We start from the raw sequence: 13,083 nt of genomic DNA, 5'->3' as shown, positions 1-13,083 counted from the left end.
CAACATTCCTCAGGCTAAAATCAAGATCACAGTTGTGGCCCACTAGAGGCATACCCTTTTCAAACATTCATAGCCCACTGAGTCATGTAAAATAATAAATGAAGAAGCAAAGCTTAAGCAAAAGTAAAAACAGCTTAATGTAGCTAGTTTCAAACAAATTGATGGTGACAGGATTTGGGAAGGGTTGGGCAGGGTATCAAGAGCCTTTGAAAGAGACAGAATCATGCCAGCTGAACTAATGATCAGTTGGACTTTTGGAAGTAGTAGTCTGAAAGAGTATTTATTTCCAAGCCTACGCATATGCTTTTGGGTTAAGCTGTATTATTTTTCCCACAGTCTCCTGGGAATACCAACTTTGCTTCAGATGGACTAAGGAAAAAAATATATATATATTTGTTTCCCCTCTACACAAAGAAAAAGATTAAGAAGATACTGTCTTAACACAGCAAATCAATCCGTTTTCCTGGACACACAAGGAGAAACACATGTGAGATATAGAGAAACTAGGAGTAAAGCTAATGCTGAACAGGGAGGCCAGGGACATCGGTGAATTCTGATCCCTCCCTCCACGCAGTGCATGCACCGTCGCCCTTAGTGCACATTTATTCATTCATCCAGTCATTCACGTAACAAATACTAACTTGATACTTACAATTTGCTTGCAAATGTATAAGCAGATAGTTCTACAATAGTGCATAAGGCACACACACAGTCTCATCTCTTGGGGGCCTGCAAACATTATTTACATATTATATGTAAAGAGAGCATTATAACCTAGCACAGTATGAAAATTTTAGATAGGAGTAAAGCATGGTATCAAGAAGTAGCAGCAATATACTCTCCCAAGAGTTATATGTGACTTCTAAAGACAGCAGAGAAAAAAAGATACTGCGAATATAACCTGCTTTTTCTACCTTCAGACATGTCTAACTACAGTTCAACTTGTCTCCTGCTAGATGAAGCATAAATCCAGAGAGAACAGCCACACTTGAGCTGAGAACCATTCCACCTTCAATGTCATTCGAAAGAGGTCTTGGAGAAAGCTCTGTGCTCTTTTGACAGCAGCCACCTATACTTTTATCTCCAGACATAAAAACACATATCCTGCTGGTGAATACAATCCCCTTTCAAAGGCAAAATAATTGTATAGCATCTAACATGATGCTTTACTGAAAACTATTTATTGAAACAGTCCTTAAAATTTAAGTCTACAACGTCCAGATGCAAATATGCACTGAATAACTAATAGGAGTTCTGAGCTTCTGATGAAAACAGCAAATAGGTCCTGTTTTTGAGGTGCTTCAATCAGTTTGCCTAAGGTATGCACCTGGATACGACCTAATTAGCAAAGCTCACTGTATTTATTTTACATAAAAATTAATGGTGACCTTATGAAAATCCCGAGTTTTTGGGGAAAAAAAATCTGCCCTTAAAATGAAAAAAAAAAAAATCTGCAAAGTACTTTAGCTTGAAAGTATTTGTCAGGTTTCTTGTCAGTATACCCAAAAGTTTCAGCCTAGAAAGCTGTGGAAAGTCCTTTTGCTTAACTTTATTCCCCCACAGTATGTTTGTAGTCTGTCACTGCAACCCTCCTTCAACATTATCATTTCAAGGCAAAGTAAGTAAGAAGCTCCAGCATTGTGGAAACAGTACTGACTATATATTGGAATTACATGAGTGTATAAATCCTAGAAGTGTGCAGGTATATTTCATATATTTGCATATTTATTTATACATATGTAACTAAGGTACCTAATTTTAAGCTTCATTTGTAAATTTTGGGAACTAATGATTACACAAAATATTGTAGATGTGTAGAATAGACATTCATCCAGGTAAAGGTTAGAGGTATGAAGTAATATACAGGAATAGAAAAAATGGACTTTTAAACATTAAAAAAATCTCTTTCACTTTTTCCATTAATGTAAAATTAAAATTCTATAACTAGAAAAGGTACTAGATTCTTCAAATTTAATATTTATCTCGAAGATAAGTTTTTACACTGTCCTTGCTAGGAGTGAGAACTGGGGAACAACTTCAAAGCATATTCAACACTTGTGTTATTCCAAATATGTTCTGAAAATGGTTTGTTATTGATCTATGATTAAATAAATATAGATATTAAGAGCCAGGGATTCAAAACTTTTAGAGTAATTTTACAGTATAACTTTGTTTATGTTAAATCTGATTTTTAAAGTATCAAAAATATCTTCTACAACAGATTAGATATTTATATTTTAAAAAAAGAAAGTACTGTACTTTCCCACAAACATCTCACAGAAAATTCAAGAAGCACTGTTCTACACTGTGTTGCAGGGTTCACCAGCAAGACTGACCCTCAGCTGCCCTCAGTGGTAATTTTCTCAATATTTCATTCTTGTTGGCTTCCTGCCTTTACTCTCAATTCCATACTTCTCTACAAGAGCTTCCTGACACCTCCCATATAAGCCACCTGAATTCATATTTTTGTCACACAGTCTGTTTCTGATGTCAGATAGTTTGGTCTGTATCTATGTTTCCGATGTTGATAAGAATGCCTGGTGTATAGAATTGTTTGACAAATCTTAATAATTAATTAACATTTATTACAAATTAAAGGTGGACAACCTTACAAAAAATCAGTTCTCTTCTTGTGCCTCAAAGCTCTCAAGCATATACACAGTTGACCCCTGAACAACACAGATTTGAAATGGGTGTGTCCCCTCAAATACAGATTTTCTTTCAATAAATGTATTGGAAAAATTTTTGGAGATTTGTGACAATCTGAAAAACTTCTCAGACTAATTGCATAGTCTAGAAACATAGAAAAAAGCTATGTCATGAATGCATAAGGTATATGTAGATATAGTCTATTTTATCATTTACTACCATAAAACATACACAAAACTATTATAAAAAGTTTTAGTTTATTAAAACATGTGCACACAAAAGCTTACGGACTCTACATGGGCTTATTCACAGTTAACAGAGATATAAACAAATACAGACATATGCAGACTTAAACCATAGCTGCATAAAATTAGTTGTAGTACATATTCTATTACTGTAATAATTTTGTAGCCACCTCCTGTTGCTATTGCAGAGGGCCTTAAGTGTTGCAAGTATCCATTTAAAATGTAATGCTACTCATCTCTGTGTGAGCACTTTCTCTCTCCAGTAAATTGCATATTGCAGTAAAAAAATGACCCCTCATGTTTCTCACCTATTTTTTTCTTGTTTTTTAGTGCAATACCATAAACCTGGAATGATACCATGACCCATAAAAAGTGCCACTAGTAATGCCAAAATTGCTCCCAAGAAGCAGGGAAAATACATGACATTACACAAAAAAAGCTGAATTACTTGATATGTACCCTAGATCGAGGGCTGCAGCTGTGATTGCTTTCAGTTTCAAGACAAATGAATCCAGTGTAAGGAAGGACTATTGTTAAAAAGGAAAAGGAAATTTGTGAAACCATTACTGCAGCTATGCCAGCAGGTGCAAAAACCTCGTACTTTTTGCGAAATACCTTTTTACCTCATATTAAAAATGCAATTTTTATGTGGGTGCAAGATTACTGTAAGAAAGGCATATCTATAAAATAACACAATTTGAGAAAATGCGAAGTCAGTGTATAAAAACTTAAAGCAAAAGGAAAGTGAATAGTCTAAAGCTGAAGAATTTAATGCCAGCTAAGGATGGTTTAATAATTTTAGAAAGAGATTTGACTTAAAAAATAACAAGGCAACAGGAGAAACACTTTCTGCTGACCAAGAGACAATGCAAGAGCTTCCAGGCATCACTAGGAAGATGCCTGGAGAAAGGATATCTTCCTGAAGAGGTTTTTAACGCGGATGAAAATGCCCCATATGGAAAACAATGCTACAAAAGACATTTACTAGTAAGGAACAGAGGTGTGCACCAGGATTTAAGGCAGCAAGAAATAAGCTAACTGTATGGTTTTGTGGAAATACAATCAGGTTTATGATCAGGATTTCCTTTCTCTATAAAGTTTCTAACCCCCAAACCTTGAAGGAAAAGAAAAACACCAGCCTTTGATTATATAAAAAGAAGGCCAGGACAATGAGAACCCCTTTTTCTGGATTGTTTCCATCAACACATTGACTGTGAAGTCAGGAACTACCTTGCCAGTAAGGGACAATCTTTTAAAGTTTTTTTTAATATTGAACAATACCCTTGGCTACCCAAACCCCATGGGCTTAACATCAAAGGCATTAAAATAATCTACTTGCCCCCAAACATAAGTTCTTTATTCAGTCTCTAGATCAGTGGGTCATAAGGATCTTTAGAGCTCATTACACATGGTACTTAATGGAAAGAACTGCCAATGCTATAGAAGAGAACCCTGATAGAGACATCATGAATGTCTGGAAGGATTATACCATTGAAGCATTGAAGATACTGTCACTGTTATTTTGAAAATCCATGAAAGCCTTCAGGCCCATAACAACAAATTCAACATGGAACAATAATTTATGCCAGTACAGGATGATATATAAATGCCCTTCTGATAGATGATCTTTGAGCATAGATATATAGACCAAACTCAAAATGCATATACGATCTGCTTCTTTCTTCCCTCTTTGCATTCTTTCTTACCCCTTGCTATTCTTTAATAAATCACGTATGTTCCCATCTCAGGGTATTGCCTGAAACACTTTTCAAACAGTTATTCCCATGGCTCGTGCCCCCCCTTCCATTTATTCTTTCGGGTCTATATATCTACCTTTACATGTATCATACTATATAAACAATTATCCAGCACCCCCTCCTCACTACCTGATCCATCTCAAGATGGCTGTTTTTCCATAACTTATTTTTTCATAACATTTAATCATCCAACATATGATATACTAGCTCATTTATTTGCTTATTGTCTCCCTTCTTCCACTAGAGTGTAAGTATTGTAAAATCAGGGGATTGTTTTATTCATTGTCCCTCCCCCTAGCACCCTGAGCAATACTTGGTACACAGTAGGTTCTCCAAAATATATTTAAATGTATTTAAAAAGTGATTGGAAAGTAGACATTATTAAAGTCTCTTGCACTTTCAATTATCATCCAAATAAACTATCATTACTGGCATAAATGATAGTTCCATGTGGAATTAACCTGGTCATATGCATATTTATAAGAATTATATAGTCTTAGAGGAGAGAGAGAGAGAGAGAGAATTAAAAATTAAGTTAAAGTTCCACTTAGCTCAATAATTAAGGGAATAATACTACATTGATTAAATGGTGACTCCAGCCAAATTTAACTCTTACAAAATGGCATGACTCTTGTATAATTTTAAATTTAAAATTTCTTGGGGAAAAACTTCATTATTAAATGATTTGATACTCAATATTATAACTAATTCAGAATTACAAGGATGTGGTTCCTTAAATAGAAAAAAATTCTTAACAACTTGAACAAAACAAGATTCTTAAATGCATATATTAATACAAGAGTGATATTGTGAATACACATCAATTGAGCGATAATTATTAATGCCATGAATTTTAAAAATACCCCATCTAAGCTGCATAATAAACTCCTGATCATTAAGAACTCCTCCTCTATAAAAGTTGACCCAATAACAACTCAGTATTTATAGAGGCAACTATGTTTTTATATATTCGAAAAGAGATTTTCACTTGGGTTTTTCTTCATACTTTATATCTATGTTTCCATATAGCCTACCTTTCATTAAAAGTTGATGTGACTGATTGCTGTAATTTTCACATTGCTGAATACTTCTGTCAATCCCCCTAAGGGATTTTCAGAATTTAATTCTTAGATTTGTTGGGATGATTTCCAGCCTCTCCTTTTTGGTAGGGATGAGGTGAGCAACAGCTTGAAACTATGATTCATCTCTGTTTTAGTTTCTGTCAAATACTTGCAGGAAAAAGAAAATGACTAATCACCTACTAAAAATGGCAACAGATGCCATAAGCAAAATTTCATTCAACCTGTTAACTTTGGTTCCGATGTAAAAAATCATTTAATTAAAAGTCTTAGTTTGAAAATGATAGCATTAAAAATGTATATATATATTTATATATAAAAAATATATATAATATATAGTATATACAATATATATAATATATATAAAATATATATATTATATATATATATAACATCTGCTTCTATAACATGAAGTATTAAATTTTAGGCACAATATTTTAACAAAATTCTTTACAATGACATTCTGCACTTCAGTTTTCACACACCAACACACGTACATATTGGATATATTTTTCAGTTACTTGAAGATATACATGTAATTTCTATGCTGCAAGAAAGGGCTTCTAGCACTTTGCACACAAATTATCTATTTTCGTCTGTTAAAAGTCCTAATGGTATTATGTTTAGTCACATTAAGTTTCGTGAAATAGCAACTAATGTTTTTGTATATTTTTCCAATCTTTTGTATTCTAAATAAACTTTTGCTTAATGTCCAGTGCTTTTCTATCTGCTAAAAACAGAGCCAAAAAAACACCTGTTCTACTTTGAAATGCAAAGTAGCATATTAATAAAATAGCAAAAGAACTAAAACTCCTCTAAACAAAGCAGTGAATAGTGGAGGTTTTTTGTTTGTTTGTTTGTTTTTTAATTAAGTAATTTGGAGACTTTGCCTCTAATGTTTGAAAGAGGTAGAGGGGTATGGAATGGGGTAAGGATAGGGAGGGCTATATTGTGACAGAGAAGAGAGAAAAAGGTGAAGTTATTTCTTATCCCGCCTCTATTTCATAAAAAGGGAGCCGTAACAGTATGTAATGAATAAATGTCTATGTAGGATATTCACAGAGACCATTTTATGGCCTGAAAGTAGGCTAATTTTGGAAAGGCTGTTTTTTTTCATCTTCCTGACCATTTCGCATGCATAAGGGCCCATGTAGAGGAATAGTTGTGTTCTTCTTGAGGTAAACCCTCTAAAATTAATACTTTCATATCTATCATTATATCTTCTACCTAAAGTAGTTCTGTGAGCTAATGGGTCCCCATTTTACAATAAGAAAACCAAGGCTCAGAGAGTGTAAATAATTTGAAGAAAACACACAACTAATAAGTGGTAGATCTGGAATCTATGTAGGGCTTCTGACATTTGATTTTGTTGCTGTTCTACCACGTTTGCTTAAATAAGTATCCCTGACATTTTGTAGATCAAAAATATAAAGATTACAAAAGTCAGGTGACTTTGAAAACATCAACAATCTAAGTAGAGTAGTATTCTTTTATTATTTCAAATCCAGTGATAAGTGTATGAATTTGAAAAAGTCTCTTGGTCTATTTTAGCCTCATTTTGTATCTGAAAAAAAAAGGATAAATCAGTTAATTTCCAAGGTCTATTTCAACTCTAAAATGTTCAGGGTTTTTTTTATTATATTGTGGCTATACCTAAAATTTTAAACTGATCAAAATCATTAGATTTCAACATTGCCTTGGATAACATTAAAAATTATCAATACATTCACCAAAGCATTATTTCAATAAATAAAACAACTACTGATTTGATGAGTATACATTGGACAGGAGCCAACAGAAATGGTTTCTAGATATAGTTGGCTAACATCGTTGTTAGCCATCATTCAGAAACAATTTGAAAGTAGTGAGTGTTGTCATAATTAAAATCCATGCAATGGATTTTTCCCACTGAGAAAATTAATTAACAATTTTCTACCTTTGGGAGCCAAACCATTTGAAACTCAGGAGGCAAATTAATGAATGCTCTACACATTGTGAACCAAATTTTAGCTGCTAATCTAGAAAATGATGACACAAATACATTAAACAGACTTGTAGTAATTTATTAAAATGTGAAAAGGTAAAAACTAACCTTCCATGAAACTAATATGACAAAATGGATTTATGAGTGAAATGGTAGAGCATATACTATTCATAGCATAAGAATTTTACTTTATTTTAAAAATCACTGCACTGAATCTTAAAAATCTAAGACAGCAAGTTTATTTTTCTGATGGTAAAGGTGGAGTTTTGTTCAATAGTAAAACACTACTTTGAAAACTAGTTTGACTTCATTTATAAATAACTATATGTTAGTTCTGAGATTTTTCCTCTGAAATTTGTCTTGCCACAAGTTGAAGTTCATCCCTTGCAACAATTTCCAGGAACACTCCAGTAAAGCCCAAAGTGTTTGATATTTGTTTTACCTATTTTAGGAATAATAAAAGGGAAATTAAAACATGCACAACCCAAATAAGTTTTATTCCCAAATAAATTAATCAATCATATAGCTAACTGCCACTTTCAGTCTTCATTTTTAGAATGGACCTTAAAATTATTTCATTTTGGCGAGAACAAATGTGTTTATTTGGGAGATCACTGATTATACAATAATGTAAAGTAAATCACTGTTGGAGAAGCTTTCCATGGGGATACTCTTAAACCTATTATTTTCTTACAAATAGATAAGAAGTGTCTTACTTCAAGATTTTAAGTGTGATCTAATTAGTTTTGTGTTTTCCACAAACTTCTTAAAGACATCAATGAGAATATTGTTACACAAAAGGTTTAGCCTTACACATTATCTCCCCAAAATAATGCTTGCTATAAAATAAAACCAAAATGCCTACATTATATCGTTTGGGGATCAAATAAACTTTATCGCTCAGCAAAGCCTCTCCTAATATCCTTGACAGAGTTAAGCTTCCCTTCTCTCTGCTTCCATCAAATATTTCTCACAAAAATATCATTCAGGGGGTGATTTCTGGGGTTAGTATTGTGGATACCACATGGAGACAAATCCCTGACGTCATTTTTGACAACTGCCCCTCTGTTCTCTCCAATCTCCTCTTTCCAAAATTAGAACATTTCCATGACCAGTATATCCTATGTTACCCTTTATACAAATATTGATCCAACTCTGCTCTACAATGAATTTGTGATGCCCTCCATAAAAGTTCAACACTTCTACCAATTCCTGATTACTTGACTATATTCAGTTTTTATTGCCTCAACTATTTGAATGTGCCTGAATCAGCTATAATATTTCAGATTAAAAAAAAAGATTTAAAAAAAATAATTTATATATTTAAGGTATGCAACATGTTATTAGGGGACACATATAAAGAGTAAAATGGTTACTACAGTGAAACAAATTAACATATTCATCATCTCACATAGTTAGCCCTCCCTCCTTTTTTGTGGCAAGAGACCCTAAAATCATCTCATATAACAAAAATTCCAAATACAGTACAATGTTATTAACCACAGTTCTTGTGTTACACATTTGATTTCTATACTCGTTCATTCTACGTATTGGTTACTTTTATTTTTTTTTTTTTTGAGACGGAGTCTGGCTCTGTCTCCCAGGCTGGAGTGCAGTGGCGCGATCTCGTCTCACTGCAAGCTCCGCCTCCCGGGTTCACACCATTCTCCTGCCTCAGCCTCCAGAGTAGCTGGGACTACAGGTGCCCGCCACCACACCCGGCTAATTTTTTTTGTATTTTTAGTAGAGACGGGGTTTCACCATGTTAACCAGGATCGTCTCGATCTCTTGGCCTCGTGATCCACCCGCCTCCCTCCAAAAGTGCTGGGATTACAGGCGTGAGCCACGCGCCCGGCCCATATTGGTTACTTTTCATCCTCTGACCTACATCTTTTTATTTTCTCCTGGTAACTGCCTCACTTCTGGTACCATATTGTTTTCCATAATGACCGCACCAATCTACACTGCCATCAAGAGTCCTCTTTTCTTCACACCCTTGCCAACATTTATTATCTCTTGACTTTTAGATAACAGGCGTCATAACAGGTGTGAGTTGATATATCATGTGGTTTTGACTTGCATATCCCTGATAATTAATGATGCTAAGCACCTTTTCATTTACCTGCTGGCCATTTTATGTTTTCCTTGTCTTTCATGTTCTTTGCCCATTTTTGATTGGGTTATTTTTTTCTGATATTCAGTTGTGTTAGTTCTTTATAAATGTTGATATTAACCCCTTAACAGAGATATGGTTTCCAAATACCTTACCCAAATCTGTAGGTTGTTGCTTCATTCTGTTAATTGTTTCCTTTGCTATACACAGATTATTTTTACTTTGATGTAGTACTATTTAATTATTTTTGTTTCTGTAGTCTGAAGTTTTCATGTAATATAAAAAAAAATTATTGCCAAGGCCACTGTCAATGAGCTTTTTCCCTATGTACTCTTCCAGGAGTTTGATGGTTTCAGATCTTACGTTTAAGTCTTTTATCCATTTTAAGTTGATTTTTGTGTATGATGTAAGATAAGGATCCAATTTCTCCATCACCATTTATTGAAAAGACTGTCCTTTCTCCACTGTGCATTCTTGACATCCTTGTCAAACTTGGCATGCAAGTTCACTATATATGATTGGGTTTATTTCTGGACTGTCTATTTTGTTTCACTGTGTCTTTTTCTGTTCCCTGTGTCTGTTTATATTCCAGTTTCACACCACTTTGATTACTATAGTTTTGTAGTATAATTTTAAATCAAGAATTGTAATGTCCCAAATGCTGTTTTTCTTTCTCAGAATTACTTTAGCTATTCAACATCTTTTATGGTTCCACGTGAATTCGAGGATGTGTTTTCTATTTCCATGAAGAATGTTATTCTTATCTTGACAGGAATTGCACTGAATCTGTATATTGTCTTGGATAGTAAGCACACTTTAACAATACTGATTTCTCTGATCCAAGAACATGGAATATCTCTCAATTTACTTGTCTTAAATTTCTTTCATTGATGTTATGTAGTTTTCAGTGTAAGAAACTTTTACCTCCTTAGGTTTATTCTTATTATTTTATTTTTTTGATGATTGTATATAAAATTTTTCCTTGATTTCTTTTTCAACTATGTCAATATTTGTGTAGGGAACGCTACTGATTTGTGTACATTGATTTTGTATCCTGCAACTTTACTGAATTTATTTATTGGTTCTAAAAGTTTCTTTGTACAATCTTTGGGGCTTTCTATATAGGGGATTGTGTCATGTGTAAATACAGAAAATTTTACATATTTCTTTCCTACTTGAAGATTATTTTCTCTTCTTATCTGATTGCTCTTGCTAGTACTTCTAGTACTGTGGTGAATAGAAGTGGTGAGAGTGGTCATCCTCGCTTGGTACTTGATCTTAATAGAAGGCCATCATTAAAAAGTCAGGAAACAACAGGTGCTGGAGAGGATGTGGAGAAATAGGAACACTTTTACACTGTTGGTGGGACTGTAAACTAGTTCAACCATTGTGCAAGTCAGTGTGGTGATTCCTCAGGGATCTAGAACTAGAAATACCATTTGACCCAGCCATCCCATTACTGGGTATATACCCAAAGGACTATAAATCCTGCTGCTATAAAGACACATGCACATGTATGTTTATTGCAGCAATATTCACAATAGCAAAGACTTGGAACCCACCCAAATGTCCAACAACGATAGACTGGATTAAGAAAATGTGGCACATATACACCATGGAATACTATGCAGCCATAAAAAATGATGAGTTCATGTCCTTTGCAGGGACATGGATGAAACTGGAAATCATCATTCTCAGTAAACTATCACAAGGAGAAAAAACCAAACACTGCATGTTCTCACTCATAGTTGGGAATCGAACAACAAGAACACATGGACACAGGAAGGGGAACATCACACTCTGGGGACTGTCGTGGGGTGGGGGGAGGGGGGAGGTATAGCATTAGGAGATACACCTAATGCTAAATGATGAGTTAATGGGTGCAGCATACCAACATGGCATATGGATACATATGTAACAAACCTCCACATTGTGCACATGTACCCTAAAACTTAAAGTACAATAAAAAATACATTAATAAGTAAATAACAATAAATTTTAAAAAATTGAAAAAAAAGAAATGTTGAGACAGCAATTGAGAACATTTAGAAAGATTACAGCAATTTGACAGAGTAATTTTATGTCTGTTGAATCTAGTTTGTTTTTAATTGTTATTGAAAAATAAAAATATTCGAGCTTGTTTAAAAAAAAATAGAAGAGCTTTCCGTTTATCCCCATTAATTATGATGTTAGCTGTGGGATTTTTCACAAATAGCCCTTATTATGTTGAAACCATGAGATGAAGATTCACTCTCCAAGACATGGGTAGATATCTATCACCAACAAAACCAGGGTGTGTGACTCTGAGGCTCATCCCCACATCTCAGACCTTGGGAGCAGGGATATAGCTGTGAGTTTGATTGTGGGAGGAAGGGTGCAGCACTGACAGGGCTTTGGGAAAAAAGTGTGATCTCAAGGCTTGGGTTCTGGAGATCAGGGCATAGCTACAGTTCTGGTCCCAGAGCTAACAGGGCACAGCAGCAACTCAAGCCCCAGGGGATTGGGGTACCACACAATGGCGACTTTGGACCTTGAGATGGGAGGACACAGCAAGAGTTTAGGCCATGAATCCAGGTGCAATAGGAGTAAGTACCAAGGAATGGTACACATTTGTGGCTTGGGCACCAGTTGGCAGGGAGCAGTACAGGGTTGACCCCGCTTCCTGGGGAGCCAGGGAACCTCAGTAGCTTGGACTCCAAGGGTCTAGTCCAGGTCCAGGAAGGTGAATTTTTGCAGCTATTTGGCCTGGAGGATGAGATGGCACAGCTCAGTCATGTCTCTGATTCCCTGGGACATAGGGAACTACATTAGCTTGGCCTCAGAAGGTTCAGCTACATGAGCTGCCCAAGGTTCCAATTCCTCAAGGGGAAGTGTATAACATCAACTCAGGCACCAGAGGTCATGACTCCCCTGCTTGGCCAAGAATCTGGGCCCCCACGGGGGTGGGGTGTCATACTAGCTCAGGTGTAGGGAGCAATATTAGGGGATGATTGCTCCACTTAGCCTACAGTCTGGGTACCTTGAGGAGCAGGTGCTACATGAGGTCAGGCACAATACAATTTGTATTTTAAGATCTATATAGTATTTTTCTTTTGTTTGTAATAGGTCAAGCATCATCACGATCACTGCTGCCAGGTACTATGAGTCAAAACTGCCTACCAGAATACTCATTTTATCAAAATTAATGACAGAAAAAGAGTTAACATAATCAACAACATGTATTGCAGAATAAAAAGAGCTTTGGACGTGTGGAGGA

The 13,083-nt window shown here is 35.0% G+C and overlaps 1 protein-coding gene across 1 annotated transcript in view; it reads right to left on the bottom strand.

Annotated features, from left to right (window-relative positions):
- Positions 1-13,083, bottom strand: part of NAALADL2 (N-acetylated alpha-linked acidic dipeptidase like 2) — a 955,512-nt gene that overhangs the window by 618,758 nt on the left and 323,671 nt on the right. The window lies entirely within an intron of this gene.

The sequence above is a fragment of the Symphalangus syndactylus genome, chromosome 17, assembly GCF_028878055.3.
Source record: "Symphalangus syndactylus isolate Jambi chromosome 17, NHGRI_mSymSyn1-v2.1_pri, whole genome shotgun sequence".
NCBI lineage: Eukaryota > Metazoa > Chordata > Mammalia > Primates > Hylobatidae > Symphalangus > Symphalangus syndactylus.
The sequence above is the reverse complement of the archived record's forward strand: the minus strand, read 5'-3'. Positions and strand labels throughout refer to the sequence as shown.